Genomic DNA, 16,711 nt, shown 5'->3' with positions numbered 1-16,711 from the left:
TAATGTATGTACACAGTGACTGCACCAGCAGAATAGTGAGTGCAGCTCTGGAGTATAATACAGGATGTAACTCAGGATCAGTAATGTAATGTATGTACACAGTGACTGCACCAGCAGAATAGTGAGTGCAGCTCTGGAGTATAATGCAGGATGTAACTCAGGATCAGTAATGTAATGTATGTACACAGTGACTGCACCAGCAGAATAGTGAGTGCAGCTCTGGAGTATAATACAGGAGGTAACTCAGCATCAGTAATGTAATGTATGTACACAGTGACTGCACCAGCAGAATAGTGAGTGCAGCTCTGGAGTATAATACAGGAGGTAACTCGGGATCAGTAATGTAATGTATATACACAGTGACTGCACCAGCAGAATAGTGAGTGCAGCTCTGGAGTATAATACAGGAGGTAACTCGGGATCAGTAATGTAATGTATATACACAGTGACTGCACCAGCAGAATAGTGAGTGCAGCTCTGGAGTATAATACAGGATGTAACTCAGGATCAGTAATGTATGTACACAGTGACTGCACCAGCAGAATAGTGAGTGCAGCTCTGGAGTATAATACAGGATGTAACTCAGGATCAGTAATGTAATGTATGTACACAGTGACTGCACCAGCAGAATAGTGAGTGCAGCTCTGGAGTATAATACAGGAGGTAACTCAGGATCAGTAATGTAATGTATGTACACAGTGACTGCACCAGCAGAATAGTGAGTGCAGCTCTGGAGTATAATACAGGAGGTAACTCAGGATCAGTAATGTAATGTATGTACACAGTGACTGCACCAGCAGAATAGTGAGTGCAGCTCTGGAGTATAATACAGGAGGTAACTCAGGATCAGTAATGTAATGTATGTACACAGTGACTGCACCAGCAGAATAGTGAGTGCAGCTCTGGAGTATAATACAGGATGTAACTCAGGATCAGTAATGTAATGTATGTACACAGTGACTGCACCAGCAGAATATTGAGTGCAGCTCTGGAGTATAATACAGGAGGTAACTCAGGATCAGTAATGTAATGTATGTACACAGTGACTGCACCAGCAGAATAGTGAGTGCAGCTCTGGAGTATAATACAGGATGTAACTCAGGATCAGTAATGTATGTACACAGTGACTGCACCAGCAGAATAGTGAGTGCAGCTCTGGAGTATAATACAGGATGTAACTCAGGATCAGTAATGTAATGTATATACACAGTGACTGCACCAGCATAATAGTGAGTGCAGCTCTGGAGTATAATACAGGATGTAACTCAGGATCAGTAATGTAATGTATGTACACAGTGACTGCACCAGCAGAATAGTGAGTGCAGCTCTGGAGTATAATACAGGATGTAACTCAGGATCAGTAATGTAATGTATGTACACAGTGACTGCACCAGCAGAATAGTGAGTGCAGCTCTGGAGTATAATACAGGATGTAACTCCGGATCAGTAATGTAATGTATGTACACAGTGACTGCACCAGCAGAATAGCGAGTGCAGCTCTGGAGTATAATACAGGATGTAACTCCGGATCAGTAATGTAATGTATGTACACAGTGACAGCACCAGCAGAATAGTGAGTGCAGCTCTGGGGTATAATACAGGATGTAACTCCGGATCAGTAATGTAATGTATGTACACAGTGACTGCACCAGCAGAATAGTGAGTACAGCTCTGGAGTATAATACAGGATGTAACTCAGGATCAGTAATGTAATGTATGTACACAGTGACTGCACCAGCAGAATAGCGAGTGCAGCTCTGGAGTATAATACAGGAGGTAACTCAGGATCAGTAATGTAATGTATGTACACAGTGACTGCACCAGCAGAATAGCGAGTACAGCTCTGGAGTATAATACAGGATGTAACTCAGGATCAGTAATGTAATGTATGTACACAGTGACTGCACCAGCAGAATAGCGAGTGCAGCTCTGGAGTATAATACAGGAGGTAACTCAGGATCAGTAATGTAATGTATGTACACAGTGACTGCACCAGCAGAATAGTGAGTGAAGCTCTGGAGTATAATACAGGAGGTAACTCAGGATCAGTAATGTAATGTATGTACACAGTGACTGCACCAGCAGAATAGTGAGTGCAGCTCTGGGGTATAATACAGGATGTAACTCAGGATCTGTAATGTAATGTATGTACACAGTGACTGCACCAGCAGAATAGTGAGTGCAGCTCTGGAGTATAATACAGGATGTAACTCAGGATCAGTAATGTATATACACAGTGACTGCACCAGCAAAATAGTGAGTGCAGCTCTGGAGTATAATACAGGATGTAACTCAGGATCAGTAATGTAATGTATGTACACAGTGACTGCACCAGCAGAATAGTGAGTGCAGCTCTGGAGTATAATACAGGATGTAACTCAGGATCAGTAATGTAATGTATGTACACAGTGACTGCACCAGCAGAATAGCGAGTACAGCTCTGGAGTATAATACAGGATGTAACTCAGGATCAGTAATGTAATGTATGTACACAGTGACTGCACCAGCAGAATAGCGAGTGCAGCTCTGGAGTATAATACAGGAGGTAACTCAGGATCAGTAATGTAATGTATGTACACAGTGACTGCACCAGCAGAATAGTGAGTGAAGCTCTGGAGTATAATACAGGATGTAACTCAGGATCAGTAATGTATGTACACAGTGACTGCACCAGCAGAATAGAGAGTGCAGCTCTGGAGTATAATACAGGATGTAACTCAGGATCAGTAATGTAATGTATGTACACAGTGACTGCACCAGCAGAATAGTGAGTGCAGCTCTGGAGTATAATACAGGAGGTAACTCAGGATCAGTAATGTAATGTATGTACACAGTGACTGCACCAGCAGAATAGTGAGTGCAGCTCTGGAGTATAATACAGGATGTAACTCAGGATCAGTAATGTAATGTATGTACACAGTGACTGCACCAGCAGAATAGTGAGTGCAGCTCTGGGGTATAATACAGGATGTAACTCAGGATCAGTAATGTAATGTATGTACACAGTGACTGCACCAGCAGAATAGTGAGTGCAGCTCTGGAGTATAATACAGGAGGTAACTCAGGATCAGTAATGTAATGTATGTACACAGTGACTGCACCAGCAGAATAGTGAGTGCAGCTCTGGAGTATAATACAGGATGTAACTCAGGATCAGTAATGTAATGTATGTACACAGTGACTGCACCAGCAGAATAGTGAGTGCAGCTCTGGAGTATAATGCAGGATGTAACTCAGGATCAGTAATGTAATGTATGTACACAGTGACTGCACCAGCAGAATAGTGAGTGCAGCTCTGGAGTATAATACAGGAGGTAACTCAGCATCAGTAATGTAATGTATGTACACAGTGACTGCACCAGCAGAATAGTAAGTGCAGCTCTGGAGTATAATACAGGATGTAACTCAGGATCAGTAATGTAATGTATGTACACAGTGACTGCACCAGCAGAATAGTGAGTGCAGCTCTGGGGTATAATACAGGAGGTAACTCAGGATCAGTAATGTAATGTATGTACACAGTGACTGCACCAGCAGAATAGTGAGTACAGCTCTGGGGTATAATACAGGAGGTAACTCGGGATCAGTAATGTAATGTATATACACAGTGACTGCACCAGCAGAATAGTGAGTGCAGCTCTGGAGTATAATACAGGATGTAACTCAGGATCAGTAATGTAATGTATGTACACAGTGACTGCACCAGCAGAATAGTGAGTGCAGCTCTGGAGTATAATACAGGATGTAACTCAGGATCAGTAATGTAATGTATGTACACAGTGACTGCACCAGCAGAATAGTGAGTGCAGCTCTGGGGTATAATACAGGAGGTAACTCAGGATCAGTAATGTAATGTATGTACACAGTGACTGCACCAGCAGAATAGTGAGTCCAGCTCTGGAGTATAATACAGGATGTAACTCAGGATCAGTAATGTAATGTATGTACACAGTGACTGCACCAGCAGAATAGTGAGTGCAGCTCTGGAGTATAATACAGGATGTAACTCAGGATCAGTAATGTAATGTATGTACACAGTGACTGCACCAGCAGAATAGTGAGTGCAGCTCTGGAGTATAATACAGGATGTAACTCAGGAACAGTAATGTAATGTATGTACACAGCGACTGCACCAGCAGAATAGTGAGTGCAGCTCTGGAGTATAATACAGGATGTAACTCTGGATCAGTAATGTAATGTATGTACACAGTGACTGCACCAGCAGAATAGTGAGTGCAGCTCTGGAGTATAATACAGGATGTAACTCAAGATCAGTAATGTATGTACACAGTGACTGCACCAGCAGAATAGTGAGTGCAGCTCTGGAGTATAATACAGGAGGTAACTCAGGATCAGTAATGTAATGTATGTACACAGTGACTGCACCAGCAGAATAGTGAGTGCAGCTCTGGAGTATAATACAGGATGTAACTCCGGATCAGTAATGTAATGTATGTACACAGTGACTGCACCAGCAGAATAGTGAGTGCAGCTCTGGAGTATAATACAGGATGTAACTCAGGATCAGTAATGTAATGTATGTACACAGTGACTGCACCAGCAGAATATTGAGTGCAGCTCTGGAGTATAATACAGGAGGTAACTCAGGATCAGTAATGTAATGTATGTACACAGTGACTGCACCAGCAGAATAGTGAGTGCAGCTCTGGAGTATAATACAGGATGTAACTCAGGATCAGTAATGTAATGTATGTACACAGTGACTGCACCAGCAGAATAGTGAGTGCAGCTCTGGAGTATAATACAGGATGTAACTCAGGATCAGTAATGTAATGTATGTACACAGTGACTGCACCAGCAGAATAGTGAGTGCAGCTCTGGAGTATAATACAGGATGTAACTCAGGATCAGTAATGTAATGTATGTACACAGCGACTGCACCAGCAGAATAGTGAGTGCAGCTCTGGAGTATAATACAGGATGTAACTCTGGATCAGTAATGTAATGTATGTACACAGTGACTGCACCAGCAGAATAGTGAGTGCAGCTCTGGAGTATAATACAGGATGTAACTCAAGATCAGTAATGTATGTACACAGTGACTGCACCAGCAGAATAGTGAGTGCAGCTCTGGAGTATAATACAGGAGGTAACTCAGGATCAGTAATGTAATGTATGTACACAGTGACTGCACCAGCAGAATAGTGAGTGCAGCTCTGGAGTATAATACAGGATGTAACTCAGGATCAGTAATGTAATGTATGTACACAGTGACTGCACCAGCAGAATAGTGAGTGCAGCTCTGGAGTATAATACAGGATGTAACTCAGGATCAGTAATGTAATGTATGTACACAGTGACTGCACCAGCAGAATATTGAGTGCAGCTCTGGAGTATAATACAGGAGGTAACTCAGGATCAGTAATGTAATGTATGTACACAGTGACTGCACCAGCAGAATAGTGAGTGCAGCTCTGGAGTATAATACAGGATGTAACTCAGGATCAGTAATGTATGTACACAGTGACTGCACCAGCAGAATAGTGAGTGCAGCTCTGGAGTATAATACAGGATGTAACTCAGGATCAGTAATGTAATGTATATACACAGTGACTGCACCAGCAGAATAGTGAGTGCAGCTCTGGAGTATAATACAGGATGTAACTCAGGATCAGTAATGTAACGTATGTACACAGTGACTGCACCAGCAGAATAGTGAGTGCAGCTCTGGAGTATAATACAGGATGTAACTCAGGATCAGTAATGTAATGTATGTACACAGTGACTGCACCAGCAGAATAGTGAGTGCAGCTCTGGAGTATAATACAGGAGGTAACTCAGCATCAGTAATGTAATGTATGTACACAGTGACTGCACCAGCAGAATAGTAAGTGCAGCTCTGGAGTATAATACAGGAGGTAACTCGGGATCAGTAATGTAATGTATATACACAGTGACTGCACCAGCAGAATAGTGAGTGCAGCTCTGGAGTATAATACAGGATGTAACTCAGGATCAGTAATGTAATGTATGTACACAGTGACTGCACCAGCAGAATAGTGAGTGCAGCTCTGGAGTATAATACAGGAGGTAACTCAGGATCAGTAATGTAATGTATGTACACAGTGACTGCACCAGCAGAATAGTGAGTGCAGCTCTGGGGTATAATACAGGAGGTAACTCAGGATCAGTAATGTAATGTATGTACACAGTGACTGCACCAGCAGAATAGTGAGTGCAGCTCTGGAGTATAATACAGGATGTAACTCAGGATCAGTAATGTAATGTATGTACACAGTGACTGCACCAGCAGAATAGTGAGTGCAGCTCTGGGGTATAATACAGGAGGTAACTCAGGATCAGTAATGTAATGTATGTACACAGTGACTGCACCAGCAGAATAGTGAGTGCAGCTCTGGAGCATAATACAGGATGTAACTCAGGATCAGTAATGTAATGTATGTACACAGTGACTGCACCAGCAGAATAGTGAGTGCAGCTCTGGAGTATAATACAGGATGTAACTCAGGATCAGTAATGTAATGTATGTACACAGTGACTGCACCAGCAGAATAGTGAGTGCAGCTCTGGAGTATAATACAGGATGTAACTCAAGATCAGTAATGTAATGTATGTACACAGTGACTGCACCAGCAGAATAGTGAGTGCAGCTCTGGAGTATAATACAGGATGTAACTCAAGATCAGTAATGTAATGTATGTACACAGTGACTGCTCCAGCAGAATAGCGAGTGCAGCTCTGGAGTATAATACAGGATGTAACTCAGGATCAGTAATGTAATGTATGTACACAGTGACTGCACCAGCAGAATAGTGAGTGCAGCTCTGGAGTATAATACAGGATGTAACTCAGGATCAGTAATGTAATGTATGTACACAGTGACTGCACCAGCAGAATATTGAGTGCAGCTCTGGAGTATAATACAGGAGGTAACTCAGGATCAGTAATGTAATGTATGTACACAGTGACTGCACCAGCAGAATAGTGAGTGCAGCTCTGGGGTATAATACAGGAGGTAACTCAGGATCAGTAATGTAATGTATGTACACAGTGACTGCACCAGCAGAATAGTGAGTGCAGCTCTGGAGTATAATACAGGATGTAACTCAGGATCAGTAATGTAATGTATATACACAGTGACTGCACCAGCAGAATAGTGAGTGCAGCTCTGGAGTGTAATACAGGATGTAACTCAGGATCAGTAATGTAATGTATGTACACAGTGACTGCACCAGCAGAATAGTGAGTGCAGCTCTGGAGTATAATACAGGATGTAACTCAGGATCAGTAATGTAATGTATGTACACAGTGACTGCACCAGCAGAATAGTGAGTACAGCTCTGGAGTATAATACAGGATGTAACTCAGGATCAGTAATGTAATGTATGTACACAGTGACTGCACCAGCAGAATAGCGAGTGCAGCTCTGGAGTATAATACAGGAGGTAACTCAAGATCAGTAATGTAATGTATGTACACAGTGACTGCACCAGCAGAATAGTGAGTGCAGCTCTGGGGTATAATACAGGATGTAACTCAGGATCAGTAATGTATGTACACAGTGACTGCACCAGCAGAATAGAGAGTGCAGCTCTGGAGTATAATACAGGATGTAACTCGGGATCAGTAATGTAATGTATGTACACAGTGACTGCACCAGCAGAATAGTGAGTGCAGCTCTGGAGTATAATACAGGATGTAACTCAGGATCAGTAATGTAATGCATGTACACAGTGACTGCACCAGCAGAATAGTGAGTGCAGCTCTGGAGTATAATACAGGATGTAACTCCGGATCAGTAATGTAATGTATGTACACAGTGACTGCACCAGCAGAATAGAGAGTGCAGCTCTGGAGTATAATACAGGATGTAACTCAGGATCAGTAATGTAATGTATGTACACAGTGACTGCACCAGCAGAATAGTGAGTGCTGCTCTGGAGTATAATACAGGAGGTAACTCAGGATCAGTAATGTAATGTATGTACACAGTGACTGCACCAGCAGAATAGTGAGTGCAGCTCTGGAGTATAATACAGGATGTAACTCAGGATCAGTAATGAAATGTATGTACACAGTGACTGCACCAGCAGAATAGTGAGTGCAGCTCTGGAGTATAATACAGGATGTAACTCAGGATCAGTAATGTAATGTATGTACACAGTGACTGCACCAGCAGAATAGTGAGTGCAGCTCTGGAGTATAATACAGGAGGTAACTCAGGATCAGTAATGTAATGTATGTACACAGTGACTGCACCAGCAGAATACTGAGTGCAGCTCTTGAGTATAATACAGGATGTAACTCAGGATCTGTAATGTATGTACACAGTGACTGCACCAGCAGAATAGTGAGTGCAGCTCTGGAGTATAATACAGGATGTAACTCAGGATCAGTAATGTAATGTATGTACACAGTGACTGCACCAGCAGAATAGTGAGTGCAGCTCTGGAGTATAATACAGGATGTAACTCAGGATCAGTAATGTAATGTATGTACACAGTGACTGCACCAGCAGAATAGTGAGTGCAGCTCTGGAGTATAATACAGGATGTAACTCAGGATCAGTAATGTAATGTATGTACACAGTGACTGCACCAGCAGAATAGTGAGTGCAGCTCTGGAGTATAATACAGGAGATAACTCAGGATCAGTAATGTAATGTATGTACACAGTGACTGCACCAGCAGAATAGTGAGTGCAGCTCTGGAGTATAATACAGGATGTAACTCAGGATCAGTAATGTAATGTATGTACACAGTGACTGCACCAGCAGAATAGTGAGTGCAGCTCTGGAGTATAATACAGGAGGTAACTCAGGATCAGTAATGTAATGTATGTACACAGTGACTGCACCAGCAGAATAGTGAGTGCAGCTCTGGAGTATAATACAGGATGTAACTCAGGATCAGTAATGTAATGTATGTACACAGTGACTGCACCAGCAGAATAGTGAGTGCAGCTCTGGAGTATAATACAGGATGTAACTCAGGATCAGTAATGTAATGTATATACACAGTGACTGCACCAGCAGAATAGTGAGTGCAGCTCTGGAGTATAATACAGGATGTAACTCAGGATCAGTAATGTAATGTATGTACACAGTGACTGCACCAGCAGAATAGTGAGTGCAGCTCTGGAGTATAATACAGGATGTAACTCAGGATCAGTAATGTAATGTATGTACACAGTGACTGCACCAGCAGAATAGTGAGCGCAGCTCTGGAGTATAATACAGGATATAACTCAGGATCAGTAATGTAATGTATGTACACAGTGACTGCACCAGCACAATCGTGAGTGCAGCTCTGGAGTATAATACAGGAGGTAACTCAGGATCAGTAATGTAATGTATGTACACAGTGACTACTCCAGCAGAATAGTGAGTGCAGCTCTGGAGTATAATACAGGATGTAACTCAGGATCAGTAATGTAATGTATGTACACAGTGACTGCACCAGCAGAATAGTGAGTGCAGCTCTGGAGTATAATACAGGATGTAACTCAGGATCAGTAATGTAATGTATATACACAGTGACTGCACCAGCAGAATAGTGAGTGCAGCTCTGGAGTATAATACAGGATGTAACTCAGGATCAGTAATGTAATGTATGTGCACAGTGACTGCACCAGCAGAATAGTGAGTGCAGCTCTAGAGTATAATACAGGATGTAACTCAGGATCAGTAATGTAATGTATGTACACAGTGACTGCACCAGCAGAATAGTGAGTGCAGCTCTGGAGTATAATACAGGATGTAACTCAGGATCAGTAATGTAATGTATGTACACAGTGACTGCACCAGCAGAATAGTGAGTGCAGCTCTGGGGTATAATACAGGATGTAACTCAGGATCAGTAATGTAATGTATGTACACAGTGACTGCGCCAGCAGAATAGTGAGTGCAGCTCTGGAGTATAATACAGGATGTAACTCAGGATCAGTAATGTAATGTATGTACACAGTGACTGCACCAGCAGAATAGTGAGTGCAGCTCTGGAGTATAAAGCAGGATGTAACTCAGGATCAGTAATGTAATGTATGTACACAGTGACTGCACCAGCAGAATAGTGAGTGCAGCTATGGAGGATAATACAGGATGTAACTCAGGATCAGTAATGTAATGTATGTACACAGTGACTGCGCCAGCAGAATAGTGAGTGCAGCTCTGGAGTATAATACAGGATGTAACTCAGGATCAGTAATGTAATGTATGTACACAGTGACTGCACCAGCAGAATAGTGAGTGCAGCTCTGGGGTATAATACAGGATGTAACTCAGGATCAGTAATGTAATGTATGTACACAGTGACTGCACCAGCAGAATAGTGAGTGCAGCTCTGGGGTATAATACAGGATGTAACTCAGGATCAGTAATGTAATGTATGTACACAGTGACTGCACCAGCAGAATAGTGAGTGCAGCTCTGGAGTATAATACAGGATGTAACTCAGGATCAGTAATGTAATGTATGTACACAGTGACTGCTCCAGCAGAATAGTGAGTGCAGCTCTGGAGTATAATACAGGATGTAGCTCAGAATCAGTAATGTAATGTATGTACACAGTGACTGCACCAGCAGAATAGTGAGTGCAGCTCTGGAGTATAATACAGGATGTAACTCAGGATCTCTAATGTATGTACACAGTGACTGCACCAGCAGAATAGTGAGTGCAGCTCTGGGGTATAATACAGGATGTAACTCAGGATCAGTAATGTAATGTATGTACACAGTGACTGCACCAGCAGAATAGTGAGTGCAGCTCTGGAGTATAATACAGGATGTAACTCAGGATCAGTAATGTAATGTATGTACACAGTGACTCCACCAGCAGAATAGTGAGTGCAGCTCTGGAGTATAATACAGGATGTAACTCAGGATCAGTAATGGAATGTATGTACACAGTGACTGCACCAGCAGAATAGTGAGTGCAGCTCTGGAGTATAATACAGGATGTAACTCAGGATCAGTAATGTAATGTATGTACACAGTGACTCCACCAGCAGAATAGTGAGTGCAGCTCTGGAGTATAATACAGGATGTAACTCAGGATCAGTAATGTAATGTATGTACACAGTGACTGCACCAGCAGAATAGTGAGTGCAGCTCTGGAGTATAATACAGGATGTAGCTCAGAATCAGTAATGTAATGTATGTACACAGTGACTCCACCAGCAGAATAGTGAGTGCAGCTCTGGAGTATAATACAGGAGGTAACTCCGGATCAGTAATGTAATGTATGTACACAGTGACTGCACCAGCAGAATAGTGAGTGCAGCTCTGGAGTATAATACAGGATGTAACTCAGGATCAGTAATGTAATGTATGTACACAGTGACTGCACCAGCAGAATAGTGAGTGCAGCTCTGGGGTATAATACAGGAGGTAACTCAGGATCAGTAATGTAATGTATGTACACAGTGACTGCACCAGCAGAATAGTGAGTGCAGCTCTGGAGTATAATACAGGATGTAACTCAGGATCAGTAATGTAATGTATGTACACAGTGACTGCACCAGCAGAATAGTGAGTGCAGCTCTGGAGTATAATACAGGAGGTAACTCAGGATCAGTAATGTAATGTATGTACACAGTGACTGCACCAGCAGAATAGTGAGTGCAGCTCTGGAGTATAATACAGGATGTAACTCAGGATCAGTAATGTAATGTATGTACACAGTGACTGCACCAGCAGAATAGTGAGTGCAGCTCTGGAGTATAATACAGGAGGTAACTCAGGATCAGTAATGTAATGTATGTACACAGTGACTGCACCAGCAGAATAGTGAGTGCAGCTCTGGAGTATAATACAGGATGTAACTCTGGATCAGTAATGTATGTACACAGTGACTGCACCAGCAGAATAGTGAGTGCAGCTCTGGAGAATAATACAGGATGTAACTCAGGATCAGTAATGTAATGTATGTACACAGTGACTGCTCCAGCAGAATAGTGAGTGCAGCTCTGGAGTATAATACAGGATGTAGCTCAGAATCAGTAATGTAATGTATGTACACAGTGACTCCACCAGCAGAATAGTGAGTGCAGCTCTGGAGTATAATACAGGAGGTAACTCAGGATCTGTAATGTAATGTATGTACACAGTGACTGCACCAGCAGAATAGTGAGTGCAGCTCTGGAGTATAATACAGGATGTAACTCAGGATCAGTAATGTAATGTATGTACACAGTGACTGCACCAGCAGAATAGTGAGTGCAGCTCTGGAGTATAATACAGGATGTAGCTCAGAATCAGTAATGTAATGTATGTACACAGTGACTCCACCAGCAGAATAGTGAGTGCAGCTCTGGAGTATAATACAGGAGGTAACTCAGGATCAGTAATGTAATGTATGTACACATTGACTGCACCAGCAGAATAGTGAGTGCAGCTCTGGAGTATAATACAGGATGTAACTCAGGATCAGTAATGTAATGTATGTACACAGTGACTGCACCAGCAGAATAGTGAGTGCAGCTCTGGGGTATAATACAGGAGGTAACTCAGGATCAGTAATGTAATGTATGTACACAGTGACTGCACCAGCAGAATAGTGAGTGCAGCTCTGGAGTATAATACAGGATGTAACTCAGGATCAGTAATGTAATGTATGTACACAGTGACTGCACCAGCAGAATAGTGAGTGCAGCTCTGGAGTATAATACAGGAGGTAACTCAGGATCAGTAATGTAATGTATGTACACAGTGACTGCACCAGCAGAATAGTGAGTGCAGCTCTGGAGTATAATACAGGATGTAACTCAGGATCAGTAATGTAATGTATGTACACAGTGACTGCACCAGCAGAATAGTGAGTGCAGCTCTGGAGTATAATACAGGAGGTAACTCAGGATCAGTAATGTAATGTATGTACACAGTGACTGCACCAGCAGAATAGTGAGTGCAGCTCTGGAGTATAATACAGGATGTAACTCTGGATCAGTAATGTAATGTATGTACACAGTGACTCCACCAGCAGAATAGTGAGTGCAGCTCTGGAGTATAATACAGGAAGTAACTCAGGATCAGTAATGTAATGTATGTACACAGTGACTGCACCAGCAGAATAGTGAGTGCAGCTCTGGAGTATAATACAGGAGGTAACTCAGGATCAGTAATGTAATGTATGTACACAGTGACTGCACCAGCAGAATAGTGAGTGCAGCTCTGGAGTATAATACAGGAGGTAACTCAGGATCAGTAATGTAATGTATGTACACAGTGACTGCACCAGCAGAATAGTGAGTGCAGCTCTGGAGTATAATACAGGATGTAACTCAGGATCAGTAATGTAATGTATGTACACAGTGACTGCACCAGCAGAATAGTGAGTGCAGCTCTGGAGTATAATACAGGAGGTAACTCAGGATCAGTAATGTAATGTATATACACAGTGACTGCACCAGAAGAATAATGAGTGCAGCTCTGGAGTATAATACAGGAGGTAACTCAGGATCAGTAATGTAATGTATGTACACAGTGACTGCACCAGCAGAATAGTGAGTGCAGCTCTGGAGTATAATACAGGATGTAACTCTGGATCAGTAATGTAATGTATGTACACAGTGACTGCACCAGCAGAATAGTGAGTGCAGCTCTGGAGAATAATACAGGATGTAACTCAGGATCAGTAATGTAATGTATGTACACAGTGACTGCTCCAGCAGAATAGTGAGTGCAGCTCTGGAGTATAATACAGGATGTAGCTCAGAATCAGTAATGTAATGTATGTACACAGTGACTGCACCAGCAGAATAGTGAGTGCAGCTCTGGAGTATAATACAGGATGTAACTCCGGATCAGTAATGTAATGTATGTACTCAGTGACTGCACCAGCAGAATAGTGAGTGCAGCTCTGGAGTATAATACAGGATGTAACTCAGGATCAGTAATGTAATGTATGTACACAGTGACTGCACCAGCAGAATAGTGAGTGCAGCTCTGGAGTATAATACAGGATGTAACTCAGGATCAGTAATGTAATGTATGTACACAGTGACTGCACCAGCAGAATAATGAGTGCAGCTCTGGAGTATAATACAGGATGTAACTCAGGATCTGTAATGTAATGTATGTACACAGTGACTCCACCAGCAGAATAGTGAGTGCAGCTCTGGAGTATAATACAGGAGGTAACTCAGGATCAGTAATGTAATGTATGTACACAGTGACTGCACCAGCAGAATAGTGAGTGCAGCTCTGGAGTATAATACAGGAGGTAACTCAGGATCAGTAATGTAATGTATGTACACAGTGACTGCACCAGCAGAATAGTGAGTGCAGCTCTGGAGTATAATACAGGATGTAACTCAGGATCAGTAATGTATGTACACAGTGACTGCACCAGCAGAATAGTGAGTGCAGCTCTGGGGTATAATACAGGAGGTAACTCAGGATCAGTAATGTAATGTATGTACACAGTGACTGCACCAGCAGAATAGTGAGTGCAGCTCTGGAGTATAATACAGGAGGTAACTCAGGATCAGTAATGTAATGTATGTACACAGTGACTGCACCAGCAGAATAGTGAGTGCAGCTCTGGAGCATAATACAGGATGTAACTCAGGATCAGTAATGTATTGTATGTACACAGTGACTGCTCCAGCAGAATAGTGAGTGCAGCTCTGGAGTATAATACAGGATGTAGCTCAGAATCAGTAATGTAATGTATGTACACAGTGACTGCACCAGCAGAATAGTGAGTGCAGCTCTGGAGTATAATACAGGATGTAACTCCGGATCAGTAATGTAATGTATGTACTCAGTGACTGCACCAGCAGAATAGTGAGTGCAGCTCTGGAGTATAATACAGGATGTAACTCAGGATCAGTAATGTAATGTATGTACACAGTGACTGCACCAGCAGAATAGTGAGTGCAGCTCTGGAGTATAATACAGGAGGTAACTCAGGATCAGTAATGTAATGTATGTACACAGTGATTGCACCAGCAGAATAGTGAGTGCAGCTCTGGAGTATAATACAGGAGGTAACTCAGGATCAGTAATGTAATGTATGTACACAGTGACTGCACCAGCAGAATAGTGAGTGCAGCTCTGGAGTATAATACAGGAGGTAACTCAGGATCAGTAATGTAATGTATGTACACAGTGATTGCACCAGCAGAATAGTGAGTGCAGCTCTGGAGTATAATACAGGATGTAACTCAGGATCAGTAATGTAATGTATGTACACAGTGACTGCACCAGCAGAATAGTGAGTGCTGCTCTGGGGTATAATACAGGAGGTAACTCAGGATCAGTAATGTAATGTATATACACAGTGACTGCACCAGCAGAATAGTGAGTGCAGCTCTGGGGTATAATACAGGATGTAACTCAGGATCAGTAATGTAATGTATGTACACAGTGACTGCACCAGCAGAATAGTGAGTGCAGCTCTGGAGTATAATACAGGAGGTAACTCAGGATCAGTAATGTAATGTATGCACACAGTGACTGCACCAGCAGAATAGTGAGTGCAGCTCTGGAGTATAATATAGGATGTTACTCAGGATCAGTAATGTAATGTATGTACACAGTGACTGAACCAGCAGAATAGTGCGTGCAGCTCTGGAGTATAATACAGGATGTAACTCGGGATCAGTAATGTAATGTATGTACACAGTGACTGCACCAGCAGAATAAAGAGTGCAGCTCTGGAGTATAATACAGGATGTAACTCAGGATCTGTAATGTAATGTATGTACACAGTGACTGCACCAGCAGAATAGTGAGTGCAGCTCTGGAGTATAATACAGGAGGTAACTCAGGATCAGTAATGTAATGTATGTACACAGTGACTGCACCAGCAGAATAGTGAGTGCAGCTCTAGAGTATAATACAGGATGTAACTCAGGATCAGTAATGTATGTACACAGTGACTGCACCAGCAGAATAGTGAGTGAAGCTCTGGAGTATAATACAGGAGGTAACTCGGGATCAGTAATGTAATGTATATACACAGTGACTGCACCAGCAGAATAGTGAGTGCAGCTCTGGAGTATAATACAGGATGTAACTCAGGATCAGTAATGTAATGTATGTACACAGTGACTGCACCAGCAGAATAGTGAGTGCACCTCTGGAGTATAATACAGGATGTAACTCAGGATCAGTAATGTAATGTATGTACACAGTGACTGCACCAGCAGAATAGTGAGTGAAGCTCTGGAGTATAATACAGGAGGTAACTCGGGATCAGTAATGTAATGTATGTACACAGTGACTGCACCAGCAGAATAGTGAGTGAAGCTCTGGAGTATAATACAGGAGGTAACTCAGGATCAGTAATGTAATGTATGTACACAGTGACTGCACCAGCAGAATAGTGAGTGAAGCTCTGGAGTATAATACAGGAGGTAACTCGGGATCAGTAATGTAATGTATATACACAGTGACTGCACCAGCAGAATAGTGAGTGCAGCTCTGGAGTATAATACAGGATGTAACTCAGGATCAGTAATGTGTGTACACAGTGACTGCACCAGCAGAATATTGAGTGCAGCTCTGGAGTATAATACAGGAGGTAACTCAGGATCAGTAATGTAATGTATGTACACAGTGACTACACCAGCAGAATAGTGAGTGCAGCTCTGGAGTATAATACAGGATGTAACTCAAGATCAGTAATGTATGTACACAGTGACAGCACCAGCAGAATAGTGAGTGCAGCTCTGGAGTATAATACAGGATGTAACTCAGGATCAGTAATGTAATGTATGTACACAG

The 16,711-nt window shown here is 42.4% G+C and overlaps 1 protein-coding gene across 1 annotated transcript in view; it reads left to right on the top strand.

Moving 5' to 3' along the window:
* The window catches only part of SMURF2 (SMAD specific E3 ubiquitin protein ligase 2), a 148,287-nt gene that overhangs the window by 90,545 nt on the left and 41,031 nt on the right, over positions 1-16,711 (top strand). The gene's annotated exons all lie outside the window — the stretch shown is intronic.

Source organism: Phyllobates terribilis, unplaced genomic scaffold (assembly GCF_046119375.1).
Source record: "Phyllobates terribilis strain yellow unplaced genomic scaffold, ASM4611937v1 Scaffold_25__1_contigs__length_18738178, whole genome shotgun sequence".
Taxonomy (NCBI): Eukaryota; Metazoa; Chordata; class Amphibia; order Anura; family Dendrobatidae; genus Phyllobates; species Phyllobates terribilis.
The sequence above is the reverse complement of the archived record's forward strand: the minus strand, read 5'-3'. Positions and strand labels throughout refer to the sequence as shown.